The sequence below is a fragment of the Choloepus didactylus genome, chromosome 4, assembly GCF_015220235.1.
Source record: "Choloepus didactylus isolate mChoDid1 chromosome 4, mChoDid1.pri, whole genome shotgun sequence".
In the NCBI taxonomy this organism is placed as follows: Eukaryota; Metazoa; Chordata; class Mammalia; order Pilosa; family Megalonychidae; genus Choloepus; species Choloepus didactylus.
The window spans coordinates 184,187,897-184,205,287 of record NC_051310.1 but is presented as its reverse complement, the minus strand read 5'-3'; the positions used below and the strand labels follow the sequence as shown (position 1 = coordinate 184,205,287).

General features: G+C 38.9%; 1 protein-coding gene and 1 pseudogene across 1 annotated transcript in view; one reads left to right on the top strand and one right to left on the bottom strand.

Annotated features, from left to right (window-relative positions):
• Positions 1–17,391, top strand: part of MDGA2 (MAM domain containing glycosylphosphatidylinositol anchor 2) — a 1,012,098-nt gene that overhangs the window by 529,981 nt on the left and 464,726 nt on the right. The window lies entirely within an intron of this gene.
• LOC119532474 lies at positions 4,022–5,287 on the bottom strand (annotated as a pseudogene).

Genomic DNA, 17,391 nt, shown 5'->3' with positions numbered 1-17,391 from the left:
TTGGCATAGGTCTACTCAGATCTATTCTGTTTGGGGTATGCTGTGCTTCTTGGATCTGTAATTTTATGTCTTTCGTAAGAGATGGGAAATTTTCAGTGATTATCCTCCATTATTGTTTCTGCCCCTTTTCCCTTTTCTTCTGGGACACCCATGACATGTATGTTTGTGTGATTGATGTTGTTATTCAATTCCCTGAGACCCTGCTCATATTTTTCCATTCTTTTCCCAGTCTATTCTTTTGTGTTTAGGATTTTAGATGTCCTGTTTTCTAGGTCATGAATCCTTTCTTCAGCCTCTTGAAATCTGCCATTGTATATCTTCATTGTGTTTTTCATCTCTTCTATTGTGCCTTTCATTCCCATAAGTTCTGCCAATTGTTTTTTAAAACTTTCCAGTACTTCCTTATGTTCGCCCAGTATCTTCTTTATATCCTTCATCTGTTTTGCCATATCTTCCCTCAACTTATTGATTTGATTTTTGAATTGATTTAACATATTTATTTGAAGATCTTGAATTAGTTGTTTCAACTGCTGTATTGTATTTGAAGTATAAGTTTGTTCCTTTGACTAGGCCATATATTCATTTTTCCTAGTGCGATTCTTAATTTTTGTCTAGGCATCTTGTTTCCTTGATTACTCCAATCATATGGGCCCAGGTCTCAGGAGGAGGCTGCATTCAGTATCAGGTTTCCCTGAGGGTAAGACCTAGCAGATTGTTAGACTCTACTGTGAGGCCTCTAGACTCTGTACTTTTCCTATCCTGCCCAGCAGGTGGCACTTGTCAGTCTGCAGTTCCCCACTGGCATAAAGAGCTGCAGTGCATTTAATTGTCAGTGGACCCTGTCCTGGCCAGGGACTGAGGGTGTCAGAAGCCAAACTTAGCTGTTTCTTTCTTTCTTTTTTTTTTTTTTTTTTCCCCTAAGCCCTGGTGTCTGAGTTCTCTGAGGGATGGTGGCCACTTGAGCTTGGCCCTGCCACCCCCCACCCCTTTCCTTATGGAAGATTAGCCTTTTAGGGAATTGTCTCCTACACTTGAGTTTTCCCTTTGACTCTATCTTAATTCCACTCTTGCCTGGGTCAGTGCTGACAATTTACAATGCCTGAGCCTTTCTTAATGAGCTACTTAGAGTGAGAGAGAAAAAATATGAAAAAAAGCAAGAAGTCCCATTTTCAGATCCAGTCCACAGCCCTCCAGTATCGGAATTGGTACCTGGCTCTGTTTGCCCCTTTTCTTGGGGCACAGCCCTTTTCGAGTATTCAGAGCTCAGCAGACTCCAAAAGCCTCTTGTTTTTATTTATTTATGTATTTTTTTCCATCAACCCCACCTCCTCTCTGCAAAGAAAAAGCTCCAGGTTCCTTTCATGCTTGCTCTGGGTTTATTTGTGCTCATAGCATGTATTCAATAGTCCATATTTGTTAATTAAAACCAAAGTTGGAGCTTGGTTGAGCTACATTGCCTTGTTCCTCGCAGGAACTGCTTCTGTTTCCCACAGGGAAGTGTTTCAGCTCAGCCTGCCATGCTGGTTGGGGAGGGGTGCCAGCTCTGCAGTTTGGAGAGCTTTACTTACAGTTCTATGCTATGATCTCAGCCATTCCACCCATTCCAGACTGGTGTACAATGTATGTTTGGTCATGGATGTCCCCACCCCCCTCTCCATTGTTCCAGACTATTTTCTATTTATTCCTGGCTATTTACTAGATGCTCTAGGGGACTAACTAAATTCCACACCTCCTTATGCTGCCATCTTACCCACAGAATCTATGTCATTTTTATTTGAGATTTTTAATTACTATTGAGGGTAGCTTTTTCATATTTATTAGCATTCATGCCTCCTTTTGTTTTAAACCGACTTTCCATACCAGCTCCCCATTTGCGTTAGCCTAGTTGACTTTTTTGTTTATTTGAATAAGTTCTTTGTATTCTCTTGACATTAATCATTTTACATGTGTTTCATGTATCTTTTCAATCTACGGCCTTTTTTTCTTAGTCTTTGATTTTCAAATTTTTAAAATATTTTTACATAAATAATTTTATCTATTTTTCTCTTTTACAGTTTGTGAATTTTGGTCTCAGTTAAAAGACATTTCTCTACCATGAGCTCCTAAAATATTGTACTACATGTTTTCTAGAAGTTTGAAACTTTTATTTTTATTTTTAAGGCTTTAATATTTGGTATCTATATTTAATAAGATGTTAGATAGAGATTTCTAATGATTACATAGGATTAGATAATTTAAAGGACTCAAAAGACCTCACAGTGTATATTCATGTAAAGCCTTTTTATGAGGGTTCTTTAGGGAAATAGGCCCAAAAGAAGATATTGTAAATATTATGAGATTTTTATAAGAATTTTCTCACATGACCATGGGAATGGACAAGTCCAAATTCCATAGGGCAGGCCAGAAGCTGGGAACTCCAGTGAAGATTTTTGATGAATTCCCCAGGAGAAAGTGGCTAGCTGAAATAGAGAAGGAAATTCTCTCTTCTGACTGCTGAAATCATTACTTCTCCTTTTGAAGACTTCAGCTGATGGGATGAAATTACTCTCATTGTTTCAGGCAATCTCCTCAGTTCACTGTGTATGTAATCAGCCATAGATGCAATCAACTTATTGGTGATTTAAGTCTGCGAAATATCCTCACAGTAATAATCAGGCTAGGACTTGGTTGACCAAACAATTGGACACCATAACCTGGCCCAGCTGACATGTGAGCTTAACTATCACAGTCCATCCTTTGTAAACTTGGCAGCTGTACACATCTCTTTAAACCATGCTTTATCTCTAAATAAAACAATAAAAATCATATTTTTCACCTATCAATATTCAGTTCTCCTGCATACAGTTGGAAACACACTAAGTCTTCCCAGGATAGGGTGCAAATCCTTGGGTAATAGGCACTGTTTTTATTTTTTTAATACTTCATAGTTTTTATTCTGATGCCATTTGTTCGTTTTCTTTCTTTCTCCCCTCCCCCCCCCACTGGTGTCCTATACATTTCTTCTTTCAAAAAAGGAAAGGAATAGCAAAATGAATAGTAACGAAAATCAGGGATGACAATAGTTTTAAGCAACAGAAATTGGGGTGGGGAAGCTTATTAGCTTATTCTGAAGGTACATTTAAAACTGGGATAACAACTTAATGAAAATTAAGAATTGCATAGCACTGTGAATTTAGCCTTCAACAAAACACAACAGAAGCTATTTAGTATTGACACAAATACATCTATTTGATAGTCATCCAATATTATGTACATATTTTATATACTGAATGTCATTTTGAAGTCCTATTTTTCCAGCTCAATTTTTCTGTTGGTGATTTTTTTTTTTTTTTTTGGTGGTTGTTTTTTTCTTTTGAAAAGTTTAAACAAAATGCTTTTCTGGCACTTGTCAATGACAGAATTTCCTCTGAATGTACATGAACTGATGTTTTCCAAAGTGCCCCTTGGAAGTGGAAGTGCCTTTTTGCTGCATATCATTCATTTATTAGAAAATGAACTAATCCATAGCGCAATATGTCTGGACCCACTGTGCACAGTAACATCCAGACTAAACCAGACTAGTACGAGCATTTCCAGGCTGGAACCTTTCAGCCCCATCTACCCTTCAGTCTACAAAGTCCAACTTTGAGCTGGTAAAGCTTCAGAAAGAATTAACAAGAATCATGTTCAAAGGCTTCTCTGTCCCTGCATGCAGAGATTTTTGTGTTTCTTTTTCTCTTTGTGTTGTATATTGTTGTGGCTTCATATTAAAAAAAACACACACATACACACACAAAAAAACAAACAAACAAACAAAGGAAAAACAGGGGAGAAAGGAAGGATAACCACTCTGGATTAGAAATGTATGACACAGTGCTAGGCTGTGGGTCTTTCCCTACTTTTTTATCAAAGAAAGGTCGAGTCCACCTGAAGACAGATGGCTTTGATTCTGCAGCTCAATTCACAGGCTGGAGAAGAGCCCTTTGTTTCCAGAAGCCTCAGGGTTGTTGAACTTGAGGAAAAGGATCAGAGTCTAAGCGCTTCATTGCCTCTGCTGTGCATTTACCGGGTAGGCTAATGTGACGTTAAAGGAGTCATTGTGCTGCACAAGGGTTGTGTGTTGTAATGTAGCACCAGTTCTTCCAGAGAGCTGTACAAGTTATACGGCTCAGCGAAGCCATACTCAGTTGCTGTTTTGTTTATGACACAGTACTTCACTTTGCCATTCATCACCAAAGAGCAGGTGTAGCAGCCCTCCTTGCTACTCTTCTGGGCAAGGAAAGTGCCATCTCGCTTCCTCTGCAAGAGGTTTCCAGCTTTGCTTTGTTTGCGGCTTCTGACATTCCATGTCTTCTCATAATGGTGGGGCAAGTCCTTGTCATCTTCCACCAGTGAATATTGGTCTTCGGTGTTTTCATTTCCCAACCAGTCATTCAGTTTCTTTTGCCAAACACCTTTTTGAGTCAACCATGTCAAATATTGGTCTCTTGTCTTTCTCAGTTGAATGAGGTCTGGTTCAGTGCTGTTCATATGTTTGTTGATCTCCAGGTACCCAGCTGCCTGCTTCTTCAAGTCTTCCTCCAATCTTTTTCTATTGTTAACAATTTCACTGATTTGAGACTTTAACTTTTCATAATTACACATAAGCCTTTGTATTTCTTTCTCATTGCTTTCACGTTTAAACTTTCCTATGTATTCTTTGCTGTGCCGCTCCTGAGTTTGACACTGTTCTTCAGATATTTTTATGGTTTTATTCAATGCTTTAACAGCTGTTCTTTTCATTTGGATTTCCTGGGGAATATATGAGTATAATCTTCATATAGTCTGTCATATTCCTGACATTTTTCTTGAAATTGAGTGTTATATTTGTGTAACTTTTTTCCTACATCTTCAATAGTATCTTCTTTGACAATTTGATCCTGTTGGTATTTGGACACTGGATAAAGTAATCTCACATCCCGTTTGGGATTATACTGAACTAGAGATTATTCCAGTAGTGGTATATTAGCTCAACCACAGACTTGAAAGTTAATGGGTCAGAGAAACCACATTTCCCATCTCAGTGAAATATTTTAATTTGTTATTCCCTCCTTTCCATGGTGAGTATAATCACCTGCATCTTAGTAGATGCATCTCGTAACACAAAGGTCCCACTTGCTGTATCTTGAAGTTTTTCATTTGCTTCTTACCTTGAGATATATCCCCAGTACCACTGAGCATCTTTTAAGGATATATTGTTATTCATACTGTTGTTGGCCACAGTAGTGGGTTTTGATGGTTTAGGAGGCAGTGTTTGTAGGTTATGCATTTCAATGGTTTCCCTTTGAAATGCCCTTATCCGACAATGAAAAAAAAATCCAAAACGCTAATCTTCCATCAAGTGGGAAAAGCTCCCAAGGCTTCCCCGACCTCCCGGTAGGGCGCCACTGGCGGCTGGTGGCTGGTTGCTTAGTGCACAGGGGTGGGGACAGTGTGGGAGGGGTCCTATACTTTCAATGACTGCTGGTCCATCGGCCAGATACAGAGCTGAGCCTGGCCCATCAGTGCTGGCCTCTGCATCCCCTAGCTGCCACTCACTTCTGGCTCCCCATTAAGAAAAGAACTCGATTTTGGTACTGAACTTGGGAGGAAAAAAGCCCAGTCATTCGCTAGTCTCCCTTAGATAAAGACAGCAGCTTCATGATTAACTTGGGCAGGTCAAATATTTGCTGAGTTAGGACAATATTCACTCTTAAAGTTGATATCCTATAACTTAAATATCAGGACATAAAGCTAATACAATTTATTTCATAAGATAAAGGGATAATATTGGGAAGAAAACAAAGATATTTGCTCTATGTATATTTACAAACATACGCATAACAAAACAAGGAAGAAGTGTTCATAGGCATTACAGTCCTCATTTCTGTAACTGGTCATGTGGTTCTAGCTCATATTTAAAACTACCTTCTCCTACTACCCATTCCATATTACCTTGACCTTCAACAAGCACCTCAGCTGGCTGTGGTACTTTGCCTAGTGGGGTACCCAAACTTTCTTTTATGAAGTTTTTCTGTATCATTGATAGTCCTATCTTGATTGAGTTGTTGCAGTTTAACATCAACCCTAATCACGGTAGTATTAAGAGATATCCTAGGGGATCTCCTGTATTCCAGGAAACCTCTTCTTTACCTCCATTGTGTAGTTATAGTCCTATTTTCCCTTGATAGTGGGGATCAGTCACCCCAAAAGTACAGTAATTCCCTTCCTTGCCAGTTGAGTCAGAGACATAAGGAGCCCAAATTGGCCAGGTAGCAGTATTAATCTCTAGTTCAACAGAATCATTGCTGTGTCTTCTGGTGGAATCACTCTTCCTTTTGGAACTAAGAACTATAGACCAGCAGAGATTAGGGTTGCAGGGACAGGAAGCAAATATTTTTCTATTGGATCATTAGTGGTAATAGTGCCACTCCCCTTCCCAGCCCTTGATTCCTGAACCCATGAAATCTGGCTATAAGAGAAACAGCACCATGGAGTGGACACTAATTCAGAGCATACACAGCTTCTTGGAGAACAGTACTCCAGCCCTGAAAGGTATTGCCACCTAATTGGTGTCATATTTGAGTCTTCAAAGGCCATTCTACCATTCTGTCAATCCAAGTACTTCAGGATGATAAGGACCATGGTAAGACAAGTGAATTCAATAAGCTTGTGCCCATTCCCACACTTTCATTGAAATGGATTCCCTGATCAGAAGCCATGCTGTGTGGAATGTCATGACAGTGGATAATTCTGTAAGTCCAGAGAGGGTAGTTTTGGCAGAAGCATTACATGCAGGGAATACAAACTCATATATGTAGTATTTATCTATTCCAGTTAGAACAAAACACTGCCCCTTCCATTGATAAAAGTAGTCCAATATAATCAACCTGCCACCAGGTAAGAGGCTGATCACCTCAGGGAGTGGTGCCAAATTGGAGTCTGAGTGTTAATGTCTGCTACTGGCAGAATGGGCACTCAGCAGTGGCTTTAAGCAGGTTGTCCTTGGTGAGTGGAAGTCCATGTTGCTGAGCCCATGCATAACCTCCATCCCTACTACCATAGCTACTTTGTTCATGAGCCCTTTGGGCAATGACAGGAGTGGCTGGGAAAAGAGGCCAACTTTTATCCACAGAACGTGTCATATTATCCACTTGATTATTAAAGTCTTCCTCTTCTGAAGTCAACTTCTGGTGAGCATTCATGTGGGACACAAATATTTTCATGTTTTTTTGCCTACTCAGAAAGGTCTATACACATACCTCTTTCCTAGACCTCTTTGTCACCAATTTTCCAATCATGGTCCTACCAAGTCCTTGACCATCCAGCCAAATCGTTGGCAACTGTTCATGAAATGATTATATAAACATACCTCCAGCCATTTCTTCTTCCAAACAAAGTTAACAACCAGGTGCATTGCTCAAAGTTCTACCCACTGGGAGGATTTCCCTCCACCACTGAAGGCAGGGATATCTCAGAAAGGGGCTGTAATGCTGCAGCTGTCCATGTTTGAGTGATAATTGTATATCATGCAGAACATCTGTAAACCAGGCCCAAGTTTTTTCTTCCTTAGTCTTCTGATCATAAGGAAATCCCCAAAAGTCCATAGCTGTGGGTTGGGAAAGAGAATATAATGTGGTAACAGTGGGGACCATGGGCACTTGAACCACTTCCTCATGTAACCTACTGGTGCCCTTTGGACATGTTCAAGCCTGTCTCATATATCCACTTCCTTTTTATGGTGGAGTGCTGCTGTGCATAGACAACTTTATGGCTTGGTGGGTCAGACAACACCCAGCTCATGATAGGCATCTCGTGTCTCATGGTAAACTGGTGGCCCATGGTTAAGCATCTTGTCTCTACTAAGGCCCTGTACTGGGCCAAAAGCTGTTTCTTAAGAGTAGTTCTCTGCAGAGGACAGCAAGGCTTTAGTCCAAAATCTTAAGGGTCTCTATTGTGATTCTACTATAGGCACCTGCCAAAGGCTGCAGGCAGCATCTCTATTTGCCACTGACACTTCCACCATCATTAGATCTGCTACATCATATGGCCCAAGTGGCAGAACAGCTTGAACAGCAGTATTGAACTGTTGTAGAGCCTCCTCTTTTTTCAATCCCCACTAAAAGCTAGCAGCTTTCAGGTCACTCAGTAAATGGGCCTGATAAGCACACACAAATGAAGAATACATTGTCTCCAATATCCAAACAGGACAACTAGGAATCGTGCCTCTTTTTTGGTTTAAGGAAGGACCAAATGAAAGAGTTTATCCTTCACCTTAGAAGGAATATCTCAACATTCTCCACAACACTGGACACCTAGAAAGTTCACAGAGGTATAAGGACCCTGTATTTTTGTTGGATTTGTCTCCCACCATCTGATTCTCAAATGTCTCACCAATAAGATTAGAGTAGTTGCTATTTCTTGCTCACTAGGTCCAAACAACCTAATATAATCAATATAATGAAACAGTGTGATGTGTTGTGAGACGGAGAGACAACCAAGGTCTCTGCAGACTAGATTGTGACATGGGGGTGGAGAGTTGATATACCCTTGAGGTAGGACAGTGAAGGTGTGTTTCTGGCCTTGCCAATTGAAAAACTGTTTCTAGTGGTCTTTACTAACAGCAATTGAGAAAAAAGCATTTGCCAGATAAGTAGCTACATACAAGGTACCAGGGTATGTGCTGATTGTTTCAAGCAAGGATAACACATCTAAAATAGCAGTTGCAATTGGAGCTACCACCTAATTAAGTTTACAGTAATCCACTGTCATCCTCAAAGATCCATCTGTTTTCTGCACAGAACAAATAGAGTTGAATGGAGATGTGGTGGGAATTACCACCAATACATACTTCAGGTTCTTGACAGTGGAACTAATTTTGGCAATCCCTCCAGGAATCTGGTTTTGCTTTTTTTTAATATTTTATTTTATTGAGATTGTTCACATACCATACAATTATCCAAAAATTCAAAGTCACAATCAATTGCCCATGGTACCATCATACAGCTGTGCATCCATTACCACGATTAATTTTTCCCCAATTTTTAGAACATTTTCATTACTCCAGAAAAGAAATAAAGACAAAAAAGAAAACTCAATTCTTCCCCTATCCCTAACCACCTCCCCCACTCCATTACTGACTCAGTATTGTTATAGTACATTTGTTACTGTTGATGAAAGAATGTTAAAATACTGTTAACAGTAGTACATAGCTTGCAATAGGTGTATTTTCCCCTATATACCCCTCTATTATTAGCTTCTAGTTATAGTGTCATACATTAGTTCTAGTTCATGAAAGAGATTTCTAACATTTGTACAATTAATCATACACATTGTCTACCACAAGATTCACTGTGTTATACGTTGCCATCTTTTAACCTCTAACTTTCCTTCTGGTGACATGCGTGACTCTGAGCTCACCCTTTCCACCACCTTCACACAACTTTCAGCACTGTTAGTTATTCTCCCAACATGCTACCATCACCCCTGTCCATTTCCAAACATTTAAGTTCACCCTAGTTGAACATTCTGCTCATAATAAGCAACTGCTCCCCATTCTTTAGCCTCATTCTATATCCTGTTAACTTGTATTTCATATCTATGTGTTTACATATTATAATTAGCTCATATCAGTGAGACCATGCAATATTTATCCTTCTATGTTTGACTTATTTCACTCAATGTAGTGCCCTCAAGGTTTCTTCATCAACCCATTTTTTTTAGACAGTTTTGTTCACACACTGTACTTTCTGTCCTAAGTAAACAATTGATGGTTCCCTGCATAGTTACATATTTATGTATTCACCACCATCACCACTATCTATAAAAGGACATCTCCATTTCTTCCACAAAGAAGGAGGAAGAGTCAAAGAAGGTAGAAAGACAAAAAGAAAAAAAGAAATAAAAAAAAGATGACAACTAAAAAGCAATGAAAAGAAAGACAGATTTAAACTAAAGTAGAATAAAAGAGTCAGACAACATCACCAATGTCAAGAGGCCCATACCCCTCCCTTATGTCCCCCTCCTATAGGAATTTAGCTTTGGTATATTGCCTTCATTACATTAAAGGAAGCATAATACAAAGTTTCTGTTAACTATAGTCTCTAGTTTGCATTGACTATATTTTTTCCGCAGTACTGCCCTATTTTTAACACCTTGCAAGGTTGACATTCACTTGTTCTCTCTCATGTAAAAACATATTTGTACATTTTATCACAATTGTTGAGCACTCTAGGTTTCACTGAGTTATACAGTCCCAGTCTTTATCTTTCCTCTTTCCTTCTGGTGTCCCACATGTTCCTAACCTTCCTCTTTCAACCATACTTACAGTCATCTTTGTTCAGTGTACTTACATTGCTGTGATACCGTCAACCAAAATTGTGTTCCAAACTTCTCAATCCTGTCTTTTCCTGTCTGTCTGTAGTGCTCCCTTTAGTATTTCCTATAATGCAGGTATCTTGTTCAAAAACTCTCTCATTGTCTGTCTGTCAGAGAACATTTTAAACTCTCCCTTATATTTGAAGGACAGTTTTGCCAGATATAGTATTCTTGGTTGGTGGTTTTTCTCTTTCAGTATCTCAAATATATCACACCATTTCCTTCTAGCCTCCATGGTTTCTACTGAGAAATCTGCACATAGTCTTATCAAGCTTCCTTTGTATGGGATGAATTGCTTTTCTCTTGTTGCTTTCAGGATTCTCTCTTTGTCTTTGATGTTCGATAATCTGATTATTAAGTGTCTTGGCATGGGTCTGTTGAGATCTATTCTGTTTGGGGTATGCTGCACTTCTTGGATGTGCAATTTTATGTCTTTCAGAAGAGATGGGAAATTTTCATTGATTATTTCCTCTGTTATTGCTTCTGCCCCTTTTCCCTTCTGTTCTGTTTGTGAATGATGCCATTAAGCAAAATACCAGAAATGGATTGGCTTTTATAAAGGGGTTTTTTTTAGTTACAAAGTTATAGTCTTAAGTCCATAAAGTGTCCAAGGCATGCAGGTACGTTCACTGAAGGAAGGCCAATGGCAGCCGGAAAACTTCTGTTAGCTGGGAAGACACGTGGCTGGCGTCTGCTCCAGACTTCTGGTTTCAAAATGGCTTTCTCCCAGGATGTTTCTCTCTATGCTGCAGCTCCTCAAAAATGTCACTCTTAGTTGCTCTTGGGACATTTGTCCTCTCTTAGCTTCCCAAGAGCAAAAGTCTGCTTTCAAAGGCCATCTCCAAAATGTCTCTGTAAACTACAGCTCCTCTCTCAGCTCCTGTGCATGCTTCAAAGTGTCCTTCTTGGAAGTAGCAAGCTTGTTCCTTCTGTCTGAGCTTATATAGTGCACTAGTAAATGAATCAAGGCTCACGCTGAATAGGCAGGACCACACCTCCATGGAAATTATCCAGTCAGAGTTATCACCTAAAGTTAGGTGGGTTGTATCTCCATGGAAACACTCAAAGAATTGCAATCTAATCAACACTAATACATCTGCCCACACAAGACTGTATCAAAGATAATGGTGTTTTGGGGGACATAATATCTTCAAACTGGCACACCTTCTCCTCCTGGGACAACCATGACATGCACATTTGTGCATTTCGTATTGTCATTTGATTCCCTGAGATGTTGCTCAGATATTTCCATTCTTTTCCTTATCTGTTCTTTTGTGTGTAGGATTTCAGGTGTCTTGTTCTCCAGTTGCTAAGTATTTTCTTCTGCCCCTTGAGATCCATTGTATGGATCCATTGTATGTCTCCATTGTGTTTTTCATCTCTTGTGTTGTGCCTTTCATTTCCATAGATTCTGCCATTTGTTTTTTCACACTTTCAATTTCTACCTTTTCTTCACTCAGTGTTTTCTTTATAGCCTTCATCTCTTTTGTTACATCTTCCCTGCACTCATTGATTTGGTTTTTTATTTCATTTAGCATATTTCTTTGAAAATCTTTAATAGATGGTTTCATTAAAGTGAAACAGTATCTCAACTGTATCTTGTTTGAGGTGTAAGTTTGTTCCTTTGTCTGGGCCATATCTTTGTTTTTCCTAGTATAGACTGTAGTTTTCTGTTGTCTAGGCATCTGGTTTCCTTGATTACCCCAGTCAGATTTTCCCAGACCAGAATGGGTTCAGGTCTCAGAATGGGGTTATATTCAGGGCATATCTTAGAGAAATGACAGACTTTCCTGTGAGGTTTCCAGTCACTGTGCTTTTCCTAACCTGCCCAGCAGGTGGCATCTGTCAGCCTGTCACTCCCAACTGGTGTAAGGAGTTGTGGCCGCCTTAGTTTCTGTTTTGGCTGTTTTCCCCTAGGCTTTGGGGTCTGGTTCCAAAGGGAAAGCCAGGCCCCCCCTCCTTACTTGTAGGGAAGCTACACCCTCTAGGGAGTTATCTTCATTTGAATAGTCTCTCTGACTCTCTTATCTCCACCCCTGTCTGGGTCAGAGTGCTGCAGACTGAAAATGGCTGCAGCTCTCTCTTCTGAGCCTCTCAGGTTGAGAGAGAGAGAAAGGGACAGAAGGCCCCCTTTTAGAGCCAGTACACCCCCCCCCCTCCCCAGTTGCACTCATCAGCCAGAGGTAACACCTGGTCTTCTGGTCTCTCCCTCCCAGGACAGAGGAATCTTCTGGCTCTTTAAGGTCAGTCATCACTAAAAGCCTCTCTATGCTTGTTGGGGGTTTGTAGCTCGTATTCAGCAGTCCACATTTGTTAATTAAAACCCCAGCTGGAGCTCAGCTGAGCTATATTCACTTGCTTGGATAGTGCTGCTAGTTTCTACCACAGCCAGGTTTTGCAGCTCAGCCTCCCATGGGGGAAGGGGCTCTTGGTGCAGTTCCGTAGCTTTTACTTATGGATTCTATGCTGTGATCTCAGGTATTCCTCCCAATCCAGGTTGATTTGTGATGTGTGGACCATCACGGTTGTCCCCTAGCAGTTATTCAAAATTATTTATTAGTTGCTCCTTGTTGTTTATTAGTTGTTCCAGGGGGCTGACTAAGTTCCACTCCTCTCTATGCTGTCATCTTGCCCCTCCTTCTAGAATTGCTTTTTATTTATTATTTTTCCAGGCAGGGGCAGTTATACTGGCTTCCACGTGGCCTTTCCTGCCATAATAGCTCCCATTTCACAAGTCAGGTGTCCAACATGAGGATTCTGCCAAATGCTGAGGATGTCTATTCCAGTCATGCATTCCAGAACTGGGGTAAAAAAACAGAGAATGGGTCTGATGACCCACTGAACCAACTGTGAAATGGACCTGAGCTAAAACTCCATTGATTACCTGACCTCCATAAGCGCCTATCTGATGGGTGTACCACAGTGACATTTTTTGTCTCCTGGAATTAATGTTACTTCCAAGTCTGTGTGTAATAATCCCCAAAATGTCTGATCATTTCCTGTTCCCCAGTGCACACAGTTACCTAGTAAAACTCTGTAGGTCTCTTTGGAAGGCTGGGAGGATGATTAACAGTGTAAGTTTTTGACAGTGTAAAACAGCCCTTCCCCAAGGGATCTGGCCCTCCCCTCATTCATGGGTCTCTGGGTCTGTAAAGTTTCTCAAGTCTGGGAACTGATTAAGAGGTCATGACTCTCTGTTTTTGTAATTCAAGTTAGATGTTTGTTCACTTGTTCTATATTACAGCTCTTCTGCTTATATAGATCAAGTAATAATTTAGTAGACTGCCCATCTATCTTACTTCTGGATATTCCATGACCTAGTAGCTAATGCCACAAGTCTCTGCAAGTTAGACTGTTTTGATTGCTTGTTTCAGTTTGCTGTCTACTTATGGTAGCTACACCTACCTTTTCTTTAGCTATTAAGTACTGCCACTTGCTTCTGCCAAACCCAAATCCAATCATCTGTATTGTGTTTAAGGATCTAAATTCAGTGACAGTAGTTCCTACAGTAATAGCTGACCTACATAGAAGGCAGATCACAGAGATCTTCAGAGATGATGGAGTTAGTCTCACAAATTTATTGCTCACAGTCCTGAAAGATGTGTCCTCTGGACATTCCTGAGATGGGTGAGCAGATCTTACATGATAAATCCACTCTAACATTCCAATCTCTGTAAACCTTTGGATCCCCTATCTACATTATTCCAGGGTAGTTCTGGCATTTTGACCTCAGGCAATGTAGACCACCTTTTGGTCCATGCTGTGCCTCAGCCAACCACATGAACAAACTATTAAAGCCCTTTCTAGCCTCTTGAGCTACAACATTGAATCCAGAATCTCTGCTTAGTGGGCCCATATCAATAAATTCAGCCTGATACAACTTTGTATTCCTCTCACCATCATCCCACACCCTTAAGATCCATTCTCCCACATTTTCCCCTGACTTCTGTGTATATATTAGTTGGAAAAATCATGGAGTTCTTTGGAGTGTAGCACACCTCCTCCTGGCTCACACTTTAAACTTCACCTTTTGGGGCCTGTTGGCTTTTCAGTCTATTTATTGGTCTGGAAGAAAAGAGGAGTGTTGTGGGTGGGTCAGGAGGAGAATTAGAAGTATCTTGCAAGCCAATTACCTCAGGGAATTCCATTGCATTTTCAATCTGGTAAACCAGGGTTAATCTCTTCAGACAGAGGAGTGAGGGCCATTTTCCTCAGCAGAGGTTGTTGCAGGTTTATCAGGCACAGCAGGATTTATCTCTTCAGGTGGGAGCTGTAGAGGTTTGAAACTTTTGATTTTTATTTTGAAGACTTTAGTATTTGAAATCTATATTTAGTATGACGCTGGGGAGGAATTTCTAGTGATTGCTTTGGATCAGATAATTTAAAGGACTCAAAAGACCTCACAGGGTACATTCATGTAAAGCCTTTGTGTTAGGGTTCCCTTAGGGACATGCGACCAAGAGGAGATATCTGTAAATATGAGATGCTTATAAAAATGATCTCAATAATCTCATGTGACTGGGAATGGGCAAGTCCGAATTCCACAGGGCAGCCCATAAGCTGGGAATTATGGTGAAGTTGGCTAGTTGAAGTAGAAATGGATATTCTCTCTTTTGACTGCTGAAATTATCACTTTAAAAAAAACTGATTGGAAGAGACTTCTCTTGTTGTTGAAGGCGATTTCCTCAGTTGATTGTAAATGTAATCAATAGTGGATGCAATTGACTTACAGATGATTTAAGTCCACAAAATATCCTTACAGTAACACCATAACCTGGCCAATTTGGCACATGAACTTAATCATCACAACCTTAATAAAAGTAAAAAAAAAAAAAAAAAAAAATTGCACAATAGAAAAAATAATGCACTGACAAAAATAGAACTATTGACAAATATCCAAATGCAGCCACTCAGAGCCTGTCTTGGTTGCATAGGATGTACTTTTATTCATATTATGAACCAATTAATAGATGTGTATGATATCTTAGCTTCAGAGAAGATGAGATACACCTCTACAGAAGTATCTTTCATCATCCCGCTTGTCTCATTGGTAAAGCCAGGTTGTATAAGCAATTAAACTAGTTGTAAATCATCATTTTACACAGCCCTAAACACTGTGGACAAGCTAATGCATACCACTTCAAGGGGAGTTTGAAAAAATGCTTCATTATAAATCACTAGCTATCCTCATTCTGGCTACAGGTCAGTATCAGACTTCTGGCATCCCTGGAGAGAAGCACAGAGCTACAAGTTAACTCTATCCCTATATAAGGTATAATTTTATATTTTTCACTTGAATGGAAAATTTTTCCAGCAGCATTTATTGAATGATCAGTTGTTTTCCTACTAATTTGAAATGCCACCTCTCTCATAAATCAAGCTTCCATTTGTGTGTGGATCTATTTTTGGACTCCCAATTTTATTCCATTTTTTTTTTTTTCTGTTCTTGCTGACACCACAGTATTTTAACACAGCACTTGGTAAGCTCTTACACTGTTATGTAAAATAGCCTGGATTAGAATTGTGGTTCTATTACCTGTGTGATCATGGGCAATTTATGGAATGTTTCTTTGCTTCAACTTCCTCACTGACTCAATAATACCAACCTCATAGGTTGTTTTGAGTATAAAATGAAATAATATTTAAAAACTATCAGGGCAGAACTTGACACACATTAGGCACTCAATAATATTTGTAGATATTATTATTGTTATTATTATTATAGTTTTATAAGGAATTTGATATTTAACAGGGAAAGTCCTCCTTTTCCTCCTCCTTTCCCTCCTCCTCCTGTTTCAAGATTACCTTATTACTTGCACCCTTTATTTTATCATATGAATATTAAGATTAATGTACCAAATTCCATGAAATAAACTTTCAGGAATTTAATTAAATTTATAAATTGATATGCAATGGGGATTTGCTTCTTTAAAGTAGTATTTCTATCTATGGCTGTAGAATAATTATATTCAATTATTTAGGAATTTCTTCAAGAACTTCAATTAAATATCCTAATTTTATCCTTAAAAATTTTTAATTTATTTTGATTAATCATTTCCTGGTTTCTTATGGGTTCTGTTACTAATGGGAATGGGGAAATTTCATCATATTTATTTTTCTAAATGACTATTGCTGGCATGTATGTGTGCAACAGTTTTTGTATATTGAGCTTTTACAGCAACTTTGGTGATTTTTGTTGTTCTTCTAAGATGATAGTTCTATGGATGTTTTATTTTCTATTCAGACTGTCTACAAATGACTGATAATTAGTTTCCTTCTTTCCAGAGGATATATCACGTGTCTTTCTTATGATATTTAAATGGCTTAAAGGCATAGCAAAATATTGTCCAAAATTTCTCCATTCAATATGATGTCATCTGGATGTTTTTGATGATAGATATCTTTAATCATGTTAAGAAATTTGTTTTCTATTTCTTTCTTGGAAAGATTTTTCTGTTTTCCTAATCATGAATAAGTTTGAAATTTTATTGAATGTTTTCTCTGTATCTATTTTTGATCTTTATTTTTTATTTCCTTTTAATATGAATGCCATTAACTATATTATTCAATTTCCGGATAGTAAACTTTATTTATATTTCTGTGCTAAATACTAGTTAGGAATGATTAAAAATCTGTTATCGGAGTCTGCTTGCTAATTTTTTTTCAGATTTTTGAATATATGCTTATAAATAAGATTTATGATCTTTTAAGTGAGATTGGTGAAAATATCACTTGTTCTTGTTCTGTCCTTAATCAGTTTTACTATTATGATTTTGCTAGTCACTTGAAACAAAATAATGATAAGGAACTTTCCATCTTTTCTATTCTCTGATAAGGTTTGTGGCTTATGCATGTTGTTTCCTAAAAAAAAAATTGGTAAACATTTCCTATAATCTGCCCTGACCTTATGCTTCCTTTTAGAGCTTTGACTACTCATTCAAATTCATTATCACTTATAGACCTTGTCTTAGTTTGCTAATGCTGCGGAATGCAAAACACCAGAGATGGATTGGCTTT